The sequence below is a fragment of the Varroa jacobsoni genome, unplaced genomic scaffold (genome assembly GCF_002532875.2).
Source record: "Varroa jacobsoni isolate VJ856 unplaced genomic scaffold, vjacob_1.0 scaffold_302, whole genome shotgun sequence".
Classification (NCBI taxonomy): domain Eukaryota; kingdom Metazoa; phylum Arthropoda; class Arachnida; order Mesostigmata; family Varroidae; genus Varroa; species Varroa jacobsoni.
The window spans coordinates 236,202-252,067 of NW_019213204.1; the positions used below are offsets into that span (position 1 = coordinate 236,202).

Here is a 15,866-nt window from a genome sequence, read left to right on the forward strand (position 1 = left end):
CCGGAAACATCGATATTCGTGACCGTCGTAGTTTTAGGTACCGTCAGCAATTCAGTCGGAAAAAAAATTTTGAAATAACAAATAATAGTCTTTCTTTCCGTAGAACTCGATAGCACATCCGTAGTAGGCAATGAATTAGTATAGCCGCTAACGATATATGCATAAGCGTTCCTATAAAATGAGTAGTATTATATGTTACTCTCACATTTAGTAAATTATATTATCTCCGAACAGCAGAGTATTTGGAAATGATTTTTTCTTTCGCACTTTCTTCATTACTTCGACGTAGCATGGTCTTAAGCGTCTACGTCTTGACAGGCTACAATGGCGGCCTTACGCAGTCAAGAGCACCTGCGACTTTACTGGATTATCATTTTACGAGCGTCCGCTTGTGGATAAACGCTAACAAAAACTCGAACGCCTCTAATCGGCGTTTTAGGCAAAAAACCATCAGTGTTGTTCTCACTTCCTGATACACAAAAAAAGCTCGAGGAAATCTAGCAAGCCGGTCAGCCATTTGCAACGCAATCTACAAATTGTATCTGCCCCTATTAAACGTAATTAAATAGCCGACAATGTTCATCCCAACAGATATCTCAACAGCATCTATCGGCACGGTCAGATTAGAGACCCTCTTATTTTTGGCCATGCACCTGTCATCATAAATAGATGCAATTAGCATGACCTGCCTTAATCATATTTACTAAAACAATGGCTTTCAGCGTCGTAGTGATCGATCATGACTCTAGCTTTGAAGCAGACGAAGGTTTTCTTTTCATTAGATTTGTGTACTAGTCGTCAGAGGCACCCAGTCGTCAAACCGGAGATCTTTCCCACAATGTAAGTAGACGAGGAGAGCGCAGTGGAAAATTCATTCAAAGGTGCGTTCATTCCTCGACGCTCATTTGCACTCCGTCAGTGCTGTAATGATTATCTACGGTGCGTCCTAATACACAGGGCTCGACTGCATACCAACTAGTGTAACCCCTTGGGCAACCATAAGATAGGAACACGTTAGTCTCCATGGCCTGTTCTACAAACAGCTTCAGCATTCCTAGGACGCAATACGTGCGACTACTACTCCTGGTAACATAGCATGTATGTATGCTTCAATGTTTGCCACCGACTGTAATATGTTTTTAGCTATAAATACATAGACGCACAGGCAGAAACGTACAAGAAGTCTATTTGCACATCAGGCTAGCGCGGTGACCTGACGTGGAGCGAACACCCCTACAGGCATTCCTACTTTATTCTAGCAGGTGAGATATTTAAACTGATCGAACCAAGTCGTTGTTTAGCAAAATCGTGGAACTTTTTGCACAGAGGGACGTCTGGAATCTAATACTTTTCCTATCAATTATTAATCAATCAAGCGCAATCGATATGAACGAATAGCGGGCCTACAACAAGACACAAAAATTGTACATCGTCGGCAACGCTGGATCAATGAAAGTCATTTCATACTCATTATTATGTTACACCAACTGATCCATAAAATAAGCAACAATAAAAGAAAAGGTAAGTCGAAGCTATTTGTATATGAAGAAGGAAAATGGCCTACGGCTGCCGGTTTTTCAGTATGTATTCTTGCTGTGCTATTGAAGGGAAGGTTTCCAGGCGCAGGCTGATAGTGGCTTAAAAAAATTATTTATAGTTCAAGGATTGAGCAGATACTTTAGGGAGACTTGTGGGCTGGGCTACTGGAGCCGTGCTATTTCTGTTGCGTCGTACCCTAGTACCCTTTTCGAGGATAACCCAAGCTCAACTTCACCGACAGTTATAAAACGCGTAAGCCTATGAGTTTAATTGCTCTTAAGCCATGCGTGTACATAATGGAGCTTAACGTATTTTGAGCTTCTTGCAATCAGTACCGTTCATCGAAGAAACCCTACGCCTCGGAAGTAAACTTTGATTTTTATTAAATGATGAAAATTATGGTAATCGATAAAATCCCACATAAATCTATCGTGAGAAATTATATATTAATTTGCTTACATTTGCTTGGATAGGATTGCGAGTATTGCTGTCGTTCGCAGAGAAATGTTACAAGTACGACCTTTTCACGCTTAAGTTGATTATTTCAGCGACTCGAGGTATACGCGCTGTCAGAGAAGAAATCAATGAAGAATTTTGTACTCGTGGATTCAGATAGGGAAGATGGTAAACGAACTTGTCCTTCATCGGTGACGTGAAACCCTTAAATCATGTATACAAATAGCTTTATGACCTGTCCTCTTTATTCACTTAAGATCCTAAGTAATACTGTTGTTGGTTCATGTTTAATCTCAAACTGTTCTCTGTTAACTAGGCCGCACTAGCGTTTCCAGAGCCTAAACTTTCTTGGAATAAATATTAGCCAGCCTCCAGTGTCGAAGTTGTCAACATATTTGCCCAACGGCCAAGTATAGCATGAAACGTCGGGCTAACCCGGTCAGATTCTGTTAGTTCGAATCATAGAACAAGTTCACTAAGAGATGTACCTGATAGTAGCGAATGGCAGAAGAACAATTTCGGATGTTCCGGAGTCTGTCAGTAATAAGCCAGCGGCCACTAGGGGCCCATTGTTAGAAGCTGATATAGCGAAAAGCAGGTGTCTTTGGCCCTTATCAAGCAGAACCATTAATAAACCGTTATACGACCTATTATTTTACCTGCATTTTCAGAAATAAAATAAGGCTCAAATAGAACTAAATCGCTATGAATGTTGGCAATAGCTGAAATCAGCGCACTGCTCCCGATTCCACTTTTGAATACAATTCCTACTCTTGTTGTACAAACAATACGTAGTTTTAGACCTACGTAAGTACAGTCTTAGATATTTATCAACAAGTTTATAATATTAGAATACAACGTTCTTAGGTTGCTTTAACTGTGCCGCTTCGTCGATACGAATACGACATGTCCGACATGAAAAACGCGATATTGTGATATAGTACGTTTACCACTGCTTCAACAGCTTGTTATATTCGCATGAAGAAACACGCGTGGTCTAGTGCCACGCTTGGATACCCCTTCAAATGTCCACTGCACGAGTCAAGATGGCTTCCTTCATTTTTTGAGCATACGCACATGCGCATTAGAGTAGAACACAAAGGGCAAAGGGAGTAGGTTGTATAGGGGGACAGACTCCGTTCGGCAATTCTTCGCGCCGTTTCGTTACAAATAAGTCTTTTTGATGTATCCGTTTACAGCATTTGCATGTCTGTGCCTAAAGTGATCCAGATTATTCCGGTGGTTGTCTGCACAACCGAAAGTAAATCGTTATGTGACGTATTTACTTGCACTCCTTCGGCTGTGGTCATGTTTATTATTTATAGCGGAGAAAATAAAATATAGAAATTGACGCTAAAGCGGTTGCTACTGCTCGGCGCGATTTTTACTGTTTGTCATGGTATCTGTCGTAATAGGAAACGATAAGAGTCAAAGATGTTGCAGAAGGTTTTATTAAATAACGAAGCGCACCCTATGTCTGGGCCCTCGATCCGGGAAAAAACAAATGGCAAAAATACAAGTGTAATTATAGAAAAAATATAGTCTAGCAATGACATGCGGAGAGGCTTGAAAATCCTTTGGGCTACCTTGGAAAGAGGCCAGAACATTGTCCGACTGTATTTTAAATTATTAAAAATTGTATGCGACTCTCCGAGAAAAGCAATAGCAACAAAAAGGCAGCAGTACTTCTACAGCTGTGATTTCCTAGATCATATATATTTTCTACACCCCTTACTGCAATATTACATACAATTTATAATACATATGATATATATAGAAGTGTTTCGAATAAATTTACTTGGACTCTCTTTTTCCATATTTTCTACGGTTTCTTTCTGCATTGTAAGGCTCGTTTATTGTCACTGAAGAAAACAGTTATAGAATGTTAATCATGAAGAAAAAGCCTTGAGTACCAAAATAATTATGTTTATGGCGTTCATAATCATACGCGTCCATTCTGAGCTCGTTCAATATCTCCAGATAGGATCGAATGCTTACCGAAGCCGCGGAATCTGAAGTTCTTCTTTAGATAAAGGACCTTGCCCCCTATGTATTCACACATTTGTTCAATGTCAAAGTCTATATGAATATAGTATACACGTTAACGCTTCATTTTGCAATCCAGAGCTGAGCTAAACGGCAAAAAATCGTAGTTTACTAGAAAAGAACCATCAAGTTTCTATCCTACCCAAAATCATCTACTTTTCAGCACCGAAGCAGGAAAAAATCCTGCATGCTTTGTCTTGCAGCCATCAATTGTTCTCCTGCCACAATATACGAACAGCTGATCTCTCACCGCGCCAGGATAAACTGGACGACTGTAGTCTGCTTTGATTTTCATTAGCAAATCGATAACGGGACAGCTGGGCACTACTCACTTAATGAAACGTTTAAGCAATTATAGCATACGTAAGCAGTCGACTAATATAAATACATAATTATGTTAAAATTAAAAATCGTATAGGTTCATAAGACAATGCGATCCCTATGCATACCGCCGTCTTTGAACAACTTTTAAGGAAGCTCTTCTTTAACTGCTAGAAGTGTTACATTATATGGGTAATTAGCAGGATTCAGAAAAAGATTAAGGATTCATAAGTTGGGCCGATTTACAGTAACTTGTCATTCTTACCGTTTAAACGGTACGGAATAGCAAAAGGCTACGTCTCACTACTTGATATTTCGAAAGAATAATTTGCTTAAATTACTGTTCATACGGATTTTGTGCTGCCAACAAGTTTACGTGCAAACATCTAAAATGAATGTTTCTGCCCACTTTGTTGCTATGAAAATGCCCCCAATCAGCATATTGCGTTCACTAAAATGGTAACGAGTCAGCTAGCTACCACGCACAAGTTAACTGGGGGGACTGAGTCAGTAATAGAACACTAAAAATGATAAATTTAACCTTGGCAAGATTGAAAGCGCCATTCTCGCTCTATGATTCAGTTCCGACAGCAAATAGGCCAGCGACGTAATATATAAACATAATAATCGGAACAACCCACTTTTGGAATTCAATTATTCCTATCTAACAAAATACAGAATGTTTATGGTCAGCTTAAGGCATTCTAGTTGCTCCGTCTACTCGTAGAAGTTTCTAGCCCAGTGTGTAATAATTACAGTGTTTCTCTGGATCGTAATATAAATAATTACAAAGTTCGCATACTTGTGTCCTATTGCAGTTTTTAGAAGAACCTAGCTTCCCAATAGTATTTGCCAAACCAGCGTTTGCGGCCATGTTCACCCACTAAATACTAGGCCCACCTCTTCAACTGCTCAGCGCACTCGTTTAGGCCTGTGTAGCATAATAAATCTCACAACGACCATTACATCTAACAACGCTTTTACAGAACTAAAGCAATCTTGCGAAGACGGACCTCGGTCCGAAATCTTCCCTGGCATAACACAGTTCAGCCAATGTATGATGGACGTACAATATTGGCCGGCAATCGTCATTTTCGCAACCCAAATCATGATATGGCATTCTAATGTCCATAAATTTTGCATTTACGCGTGTCGGCAGCAGACGCTGACTCTGAAACCGTATGCTTTCCTTCGTCTACAGCTTGGAAATTCTCGGCCCAAACTTAGAGTAGTTCGCGTGCCACTTAGTTGTAAATTAAATAATTCAGCTAGACAAAGATACATTTTATGGAAATGACCTACCGTCGTGCTTGTATATATCGCTTTGTGCTATAAAAGTCAGAGCTTTCAAATTATAATGAGTAATTATTTACTGTGTATGTCTTTTTAATGCTTGGTGAATAATGACCAAATCTAAGTAGATTTGCACATAGGCAGCATAACACATTGCCTGTATATATATATATATATATATAATGCAAATCATTTTCATCAGGCAGTGTTTCAGTCGTATCGATACCACTAGGATATTTCGTATGGCATAAGTCATAACTTTATAGACTTGATATTCGGTGTCAATGGCGTCATCCCGTCACCACCCGCACTCGCTCGATAAAACCAGCCCCACAGACTTGTTGAAGAAAAAGCCCTACAAATGACTACCATAAAATTATAGCAGTGCAGGTAAGGGGTATGCTTATGATACGTTGATATCCAACAAACGTTTAAGCATCTAGCCTAAACTGTGTGTGACTAATTAGAATCACCACCTTCATCCTCAAAGGAACTCCGCCAGAAATATAGCATTATTATGCCCTCTATCAGTAATTCGTGCATTACTGCCTTCTAAAACACAGTGGCCAGATTTTTTTACCTGGAGAGATGGCATATATGAAAAGCCCGATATTGAGTCAAATAGTTAGCTCCACTTAACACGTGGCGTCCATAAGTGATTGCCCATCTCTACCCGCTCTCTCTTTCATTTGTGGTCAGCTTGAGGGCATATTTTAGGAACCTCAAAATGAATTTGCCTGGACCACAGTCAAGTCATAATGTTGCTTGCCGATAATATAGCTGGCTGAGAGAGAAAATTTCAACGTTTATCTGCCAAAGCTTCCACAAGTGCCACACGTCTGTCAGTTGCTTGTATCGTGCATCAGATGACCAAACCGTCTCTTCTCTCGTTGCCAAACCCCATTTTACTAAACTTAGCAGAGGGCAGAAGATCATTGCGCACACTATAATGGAAGAATTAGCGACTCTGCCACACATTTGTCTGAACGAAATTAAAAAAGGAAAAAAAAGTAGATAAAATAGCGTATATCAACGTTTTTCTGTTTGAAAACTGTTTTTCTCATGTGTGCCACCCGAACAAGTAACTGCTTTTTTTGAAGTGGAAAGCCATTAGACTTGAAGTTTGACCTTAGACCTCGTCTTCCCAAATATACTTGGAAACAGACTAGAAGCATGAAACGGTCTTCAAACATGGAAGCTCTGAACCCACTTACAAGGAGTCCAATTAAACTTAGCCTCATTTCCAATGGAGGCCAGGACAGAAAGTAAAAAGCTCATTACTTTACTTAGTTCTGTCAGAAAAAAGCGTGTCTATATATCTAAGCAGCCTTAATTAACTATTAGATTTTTGTTAGCTCTAGGTACACCTGTACTGTGGCTAGATAGTCGGTTGGCTTTTTGCCTTCGAGGAGGAATTACATGATACGTTGAATCTTATTTTGACGACGAGCAATTCCCAGGACAAGTTGACCTATTAGTGCGATTCAGATTTAGCAACCCGTAAATCACGGATATTAAAGAATAACTAAACGAATACGCCGTGACAGTTTCGTGAAGAAAAATAGATGCATTCGGGTGTCTATTTTGAAAAATAACTATGCTGACGTACAAGCTTCTGAAAGCCACTCTTACAGACGATCAGCGCTTGTCCAATATGTTCACAACAAACTAGCGTAGTCCTGCCGAACGGGAAGCAAGGCTATTGGGAAATTTGTCCTTACTACCTAGGTTCATAAACTACAATAATATAACTATAACCAATAAACTATAATCTCCGAATGCACACCGTCTGCTAGAGGTACAGGGACGAGAAGGACGAGTGCAATACACTCGTCAGATGTTCGCACGGGCCATATTTAATCTGGACTTCCGCATAAAACATCTTCATTAATATCTTTCTCATAAGGAACTAACTTCATAATAGCGATAGACGGAGAGACTCACGCGAGGAAAAACTGCGTAGGCGCAAAGCTATGCCCGCGCATCCTACGGCTTGCGCTGTAGTGTCCTATTTAAGAAACTCGAAAGTCGAACGTTGTCAAGCCCCTTGGGCAAAGAGTTGGCTAAAAAATATTATATGCATACCTCTGAGCTCACAGCCTACGCCGTTAAGAATAATCTTCGATAAGACGAGATGGCCAAAATATAGTATATCTTTGCTTGTACTGGTTTTACTGAGTGTAGAGGCTAAACGTGAATCGATGTCCATGGTGTGCCGAACGGCCCACCAAGCGTGGGGCCAGGGTGCTCTCTAGCTCTATAACCCCACGAAAATATTCTGCTGCCATAGATTTGTCCTTCTAGCGTTGATCTGTTGCATTTCTATGTCAATATTGGTGAAAGCGCTAAAACTAACATCCATAATCTGACATTGCTACTGTGCATTGAGCGCCAGAGCCTGCTAGCCGTCTTCATTGTGTAATGAAAACATAGCTTATCTTGATATAAGCGATGATTTTTCTAAAAAATTTATTTTATGTGTTAAAATATTTCCGCTACAACAAAAATGAAGTACGGGTGCACAGTAAGCGCCGGCAACAAAATGTATGTTAAAATGTTTCAAGGGTATATACATCGTAAGGACATTATTGATCAATAAAAAGCTGATAAAAACAATGCTGAGATGGCCACTTTTATGCTCTTTACCTCAGTCTACGTATCGTTTATAGAATATAGGTTGAACATAGATCGCCAAAACCCAATAGGACAGTGAATGACAGTCCTTTTTCTGAGACCCTGAATATAAGAAATGATGAAACTGGGCGAAGCGACGCGTTTATCATATCGCAAGTAAATGTGCCTATCTAACACATTACACAGCCTATTTATCAACAACAGGAGGCTAATTTCATTCAAGGGATGTTAAATTAAGTATTCCTTCGAGGTTTGTTTTTCATAAAAATTAGATTGCCGAAGTGGACAGCAGAGTGACAATGAAAGCTTTCCAGACGTTACGAAATGTGGCCTGTTGGTATCTTTGATCCCCATGTATGTAATCCTGCTAGACCTATTACTTAATCGCCAGTGGTTGGACATTGTTTTAGCTATCTTTTGTTGTTATAAAGCATAACAAGCTAAGTACCGAGGAGGTACTTTAACGCCTGAGTAACGCCTTTGTCCTAGCGGGAAATAATGATTTATGTTTTAGACGGAAGCTAATGTGACCAAATCATGTTAGGGAAAGATGGCCCTGCTAATAAAGGCCTAAAGTCAATATTGAATTGATCCGTCTACGGTATGATGCGGTCGGATCATATTTTACCACTCAAACGTTAGTCAACGGTTGAAAGTATCTTGTCTCACGAAAAATTCCTCTATGTCAATTGTTGACTTCCCCTAAATGGCGTGCAGCTATGTTAGATTGTTCATACTGTGAAGGGTTGTTTTCCTCTAATTTACGTGTAGAAATTTAGGAAAGGATCCCCTGTCTTACACAGCCGATGTTCTCAAGTTGCAAGGACGAGATCAGGCCGCCCGAATCGACAGGCTCCGAACAACTAAATCTCCATAACATACAAATAGAGTCGTGGTCCTGGTAAATTTTTCTCACGAAAGTGGGCGGGCGGGAGGGAGGCCAAGCCAGACTATACACCGTCAATGCCGAACCCGGTTGGCAATCAACTAAACATCTTAACGATAATTTTAGTAGCTATTCTATGTAGTTGATCATAATACGGCTGTCATCACCATGATCAATATCAGATTAACGGCTGAATGACATAAAAGCATGGTACCTATCGATTGTTCAAAGCAGTAACTCATCGTTACGATATCTATGCTTATAGCTAAACAACGTGTCGGCGGATACAGTCGAGATGGCCGAAGCTGTAAACCAAAAATGCTACAGTTTCTCTGTCCACCCACAACCGATTGGTGCCATCGCTGCTAGCAGACTCTAGCAATCAATAGCGTCTAAATAAATGCTCTATTAGTGGCCATATAGACCCTTCACCCATCGCGGTAAACATGTCGACAACTGCGGACGGCTGTGACTATTGGAGAAGTAGTATCGACAGTTCGACACTATCTCTCACTCATTGGGTCTCTGTCGCTACTCCCTATTTCCCCTGTTCTTTCTATATATTGAAAATTCGAATAGAATCAATAGTGTATAAACGGTAACTGTAAATCAATGAAAAAACAACGACACACTAAAACATGTAACCGCCTAATGTAAAATAGCAACAATAAAATTACTTGATTTTTTATTCATACAGGTTGCGTAGCTGTGGGTCGTTGGCGGGTTAGCCAGAGGCTTGACCGATGAGGCCACCGTGTCAAGAAGAAAAAAAAAACTGAATAGAAAACAAGCGCCTTTACGGGATCAGTGATGATGGAACAAGCTCTATAAATGAATCAATCGATTTATAGTCTTGCCCTGGGGCAATAGCCACCTAGAACGGTACAATACGATACGGGTTTACGTTAACTGATCGTTGCTACCAGCGCAAATCAGTTGGTACTTGAAGGAAGTTTGAAACAGCGGAGGGGTCTGCTCGCGAACGAACATTTTACCTGTACACCGGCCTGAGTAGCACCATTCTAGAATAGGTCGTAAGCAGTATCTAAAGACGAGCAGCACGCTTGTCTTTTCGAACTACTGGCAAGAACCAATAATTCTGAGGATGCGGCCACTGTAGCCAGGACAAACGTGTGTCATGGTAAGACCCCCTGTATGCAGTATGCCACTACTGAAAACACAAGCTCATAACCGTTTAGTTAAATTGAACCCGTATTATAGCTGAACTGTCTTGGTCTTCATTCAGTTAATTAGAGCAAAGGTTGTATTCACTTAACAGTCGACGTGAAAAAAGCGCTATGATTATCGATTCATGAAATTATTCCTGCCAACGTTTCCAACTTAGAAAGGCATCTCTCACGTTACGAATACACTACGGAAAAAACGAGAAAAATTTGTATTTTTTATTGTAACGACAAAGTGAGGTCATAAAAACAATAGCTTTCTGTGCATCTGAAGCATCTTGCTAAAAGTGTTCTCCAGCAGCACTATCTTTGTACAAGCAAACACCCATAGATACATGCGGAGAAGTTTGACCAGTCGGTAGTCGTATGTTACTAGCCCTCGAAACAACGGCTACGACCGACTTGTTACAAAATGTACACAAGGGCTCAGGCCCTTCCGCGGACCAGCTAGTAAATAATACAACAGTGCATAGTGTAGAGTGAATAAAGTTTGCTATCATCTTACGCGCAATATAATGCTAGAACAAGCAGATTATCTATCGAATCAACACAATATGTTATGTCCCATACCGATTTGGCCTATTAGCTCAATTGTCCTATGATGTAAGTAAACTCAACGAATCGTTCCATGTTTTGAATCACGTATTTTCAGTAAAAGTTCACTGAATGAATTAAAACTAGCTGTGAAAAATTTTCTCATAGACGATCCTGTTTACATCCTTCTGTAGTAGACGCACCACGAGGACGTAAACACGGCAGTACAAATATGGCTATGCAGAACGGCACACATTGTATCATTTTCATCCCGGTCGGGAAGCGACTGTAATACCTCTGTGGTATTATAATGGTTCTTCGAGTTACCTGGTGCGGTTCATTATAGCCCCAGGTGTAAAAAAATTGCTACGGCAACTATTGTATGTTACACAAACAAGACATAAAGCTTGAGAACAGATAGCTCACGCAACAAGGGACCTAAATCAATAGCGGACATAATAATACATACCAATAAAATTTCAGTCCGACTTAGCAGCGGAAAGAATATCACCATCGTAGTCATTATTATCGTCGCCGTCATTATGACAGCAACAATAGCAGTGATAGCAACCATAGCAGCAGCAGCAGCAACAACAACAACAACAAAAACAAAAAACACACAAATTGGTCTTAGGAACGTTTGACTAATAAAAAGCCTAATATTTTTCAAATTGCATTAAGTGTGTTTTTATTTCACTCACGAAGCGTATTGGGAGCAATTTTTTAAAATGAATAAGTCTAAATTTATTTTATGCTGTAGTTTTAGCTTCTGCCTGCACAAAAACAATCTAAACTCATTAAGATCAGGTACCTAATACTATGTAGAACGTGTCGTAAAGCGCTGTAAATTAAATGGCCTGAACTTAACCTGATCTCAAGTATCAGTCGCATGCCCATGGGTTTCTGTCAAAGGCTCATCTTCTGCTCTGCTCAGTGTAAAAAGTTGCTTTGCTATAAGTTTCTAATCAGTCCATTTACAGCAGAAACAACGATCCTGCTATATTTATGCTCTCAAAGTTAAGCTTAGTCAATTGACTTCATTTATCCGAAAAATAATACGATTGAGATCAGTTCTATTGATCCAAGCTTACCACAGGTTCTCTTCCAAGGGACCTCTCTCACGTTCGCTGCTTGATACACTCCAGCTGATACTATTGTTTTTGCTACTGCTGCGACCACATACGCGAATTAAAAAATGGCCTTTGACATTTTTGCCACTAGCGTCCTACGTCAATGTGTTTGCAATGAAGGCAGCTATTATGATGTTGGCATTGAATAGAAAGCTGATTGGGGTCCGGTTTACGATGCAATGGGTGAAACGGGACGATAAACAGAGAGCGGACCTGTTTTGCCGCGCGTGTCACGGTACAATGCAGAACAGCGTTTCTATAAACCCTAAGCACAGCTTAACTATTGGTTGCAGTGTATTCCGCGGTATATCTCTTTCCCCGATTATGTTGTTGACTAGCTATTCAACTAAGGAGCTCGCAGATGCAAGAAGACCGTACACAGTAGTTGTTTGAATCATATCTCTAATGTTGAGGCTTCTGCTCATGGGTTACTGCCATACACTACTAGGTGATCCACACGGCATATTTGGCACGAGCGGGGAAAAATAACTAATGGCTTTTTGTTGATTTATGTCCGATTGGTTCTACATCCATAAATTTTATTTAGTCGATTCGGTCTGATGTATTTTTCGTGCGTTCCTGATCAATTGTTGCACCTGAAAACGAGAAATGCCAAGTAAGACTCCTAAAAATCAGTCACTAAAAATTATTTCCTGAGCAGTCAATACCGCGTTTTTTCAAAAGGCAGATACAGAAAGGCTGTCAGCTTGAAAGTAAACGAAGCCATTAGGAAAGTTGGCTCACGGTAAGATTCTGCTGACTTAATTAATTCAACATTATAGACGATTCCCTTGCCTTTTATTTTAAATTATTTAATAAAAATAATTGTTGCGTTCTAAAGTAGAACTGGCGCCATTGCTGTTGCTGCTGTGAATTTGCACCCAGATACCTTTATATTGATTATTTGTGTCGGCCAATTAGCCCGATGGATCTATTATGAAACAGCATACATAGAAAGACGTCCTACCAGCCTTGTCTAAAAGAAGGTCTACCTTAGACCTTACAAACTTGTTTTTAGTAATAAAATAGATCTGATCCATTAACGAAAATTTAAAATAAATTTTGGTTGCCGTTGTCAAACATTTTTACAAGAGTGCATTTGGAACTAACGCATTTATTGATCATCACCTTCAGTAACAATAAGTGTTGTGATTAACGGAAACACGTGGTGTGGAAAATAAGCACAAAACGTGTACCTTAATTGGCACGTTGAACATGCTCGCTTTTGTTATACGGCCTGCTTAACAGGGACTAGCCAAATGTTACAGATGATTATGTATCTCAGTTGCGATTTGTCTCGTCTGTCATCGAATCGAGTTCGAAAGGAAAATTCTCATTTAAGCTTCATAAATTTTTATGGAAAGGAAATTTAGTTTTTTTCTATTAACAGCTATCTATTTTATAGATCCCGGAGAGTTTTTCGGTGAAACTTACTAATTCAACAAAACGTGACATTGGAATAATCAGGTTCCAAAGACGGACGGCCAGGGTTCTAAGGCGGAATTGTTTAGCTAAACCCGTGAACCCAGCTTCAACAAAGGTTCTACTAGGAAAGCTACCGACTCTTCTATAGGTTATAGCTGTTATTGAACAATAGTAAGGAATGTTAAAGATATAGTTAGCTATCATAAAAGTATTTTACTCTCAATTTTCCATGGTTTGCTGATGCAGGTAAAACCTAATGGTTAAAAAGTTAATCAACTTCTTAAATATTCGGTCAAAGGATAATAAAAGGATATTAGGATTATCCAATAATTATACTTTGATTGTCAAAATTTCGAATCGAATTATTTTCAGCGAAAGAAGCTTCTTATACTTGACCGCTTTAACCCGAATTATATTTTTTCTTTTTTTTCAATAAAAGCATTGTTCTTTGGTCAACGACAATGCCAATATAGACTTCTAATGACGGCGAATTACAGATTGTAACTTCATCATTATCATATGTAGACGGATAGTTACAAACAAACCGCAAAATAACAGAAATAGCTCATAGGGGAGATGCTCAGAAAGTGTTTCGTGTTTTGCGCTTCGGGAAGACTCTCTCACTAAAATTAGCTTGTTAAAAGTGCATTACTGGGAGCGTGGTGTTTTCCTTTTGGATCAGGTAGGTTCTTTTTTCTTTACTATATTCCAGTGGTAGGTGTTCTAAGTCAAACTTAGGCCAGGTGCAAAGAAACTCCGAACATTATTTCAGAGCAATCAGCCATTACAGTTGGGCTGATATTGGCTGATATTTGAAAGGACTATACGGTCGTGATCGAAAGCCCCCAAACAGATTTTCCTGATAGATCCGCAATTGAACCTTGCAGTCGGATAACAAACTTTTTATTGTCCCTGCCGCCAGATCGAATTATGGTCAGTTCGAGAGAATCGAATTCTGTGCCCGACATTTTGTTCCAGTTTTAGTCTTGTGTAGTATATTTAATGGGCAAACTTGGAAATCTCGTTGTCTGACATGAACGAATACAACGGTGTTCTGTAAGGTCGCTCACCTTTATGCTCATTAATGTCTTTCAAGTAGCAAACATTACTGCTCTAATTTATGTATTTATAAATCCACAAGTGCAATTACTGCTTCCAGTTATATGTGCCCCTCTACATAAGCCTACCTTCAAGTTATTCTACACAAATGACGTTGTTTTGAAAAGGTTGCCTTGACTGGCTGTGATATCTAGTCGTTAAGTAGTATCCAAGCTAGATGGACACGAATCGGGTTCTTCTTGTTGCTCATTTATCGAATATTAATGGACAAACACTACTGAAGACAACTGGAATTGCATTTTCTATTTACTGCCCATCTTCTATAAAGGGAAATCTAATAATTTAAAATATATTTTCAAATAAAATAGTTACGAGGTTATTGTGCGCGAGTATGTAAACATCCCTTGAACCGGTTAGCTTTTTAAGACTGAAATTAATACGGAACCCGAATCTGCCTCAGTAAACACGACGCGTTCGATTCTCCCATGACTGAGAGCAAGAAAATGAATTGTTTGACCCAGAGCTATCGGCTCGCACCGATATTAGGGATCAAATTTGCTCTCATTAGATTTGCTGAACTACTCATTATTAAAAATATGGATCTTCTTGGCCTAATAATGGGCTTCGACGTCAATAATGCTTACGCCAGCTATAACTAACTGAAACAGTGAACCGACAAAGAAAATCTATTTTTTCAGTAATGATTAGTTTAGTGAAGCTCAAAGAAGGAAATTTTTTTTTTTCATATATATTTAGATATGTATACTTCTCTTCTGTTCCTAGGTTACATGTATGCAGTACTGACTGCACTTGCCAAGCGTAGAAGTTAAATACGGTCCTTTCAGTTAAAGCAATCTCTACCGTTATATTTTTGGAGGGCAGCAAAAGTCCGATTAATTTTTTATTATTCAACTATAAAAACTGACAGATAAACACTGAGGTGTGACTTAAACTAGAGATCGGTGTTACTTTAATGATTCGCGTGATTGCTTCGTAAGTAATGTGCTTGCCTAAAGACACTCGATTAGCGACTTTAGGCTTAGGCTGGCACACCAAGAAACATAGTGGTCTGAGAGCTTCTGGGTTTTAGGTTAGAGACAACCTTTTGGTTTAGCCGTATAGTTTATTTCAATACAATCAATGTGTTTCAATCTTCATCGGTACCCACTATTAACATGGCATGGTTACACAGGTTGACAGGTGAACGCAGGCTTAAGATGGCGCGTTGATGTCTGACCGTGAAGGCGTCGAAGACGTTAAAGATCAACGAAGTTCTCGATATCGATGGCAGTAAGATTGACTTGCTAGCCGCCGTGTGATAGTTTGCACATTAAGGTTAATTAATTATTAACTGATTAC

General features: G+C 39.5%; 1 protein-coding gene across 12 annotated transcripts in view; it reads right to left on the reverse strand.

Annotated features, from left to right (window-relative positions):
- LOC111259180 (solute carrier family 35 member F3) overlaps window positions 1-15,866 on the reverse strand; it is a 107,797-nt gene that overhangs the window by 80,839 nt on the left and 11,092 nt on the right. For 9 of the 12 annotated variants that reach the window (XR_015310465.1, XR_015310464.1, XR_015310466.1 and 6 more), the window contains exons 2-3: window positions 11,985-12,619; window positions 11,363-11,381 (exon numbers count right to left, since the gene is read on the reverse strand). The exons of 2 other annotated variants lie outside the window; for them this stretch is intronic. The gene's annotated coding sequence lies outside the window, so the exon portion shown is untranslated. Of the gene's footprint in view, window positions 1-1,998; window positions 2,089-11,362; window positions 11,382-11,984; window positions 12,620-15,866 lie in introns of those variants that run through there. One more of the 12 variants, XM_022830968.1, reaches the window with a different exon arrangement.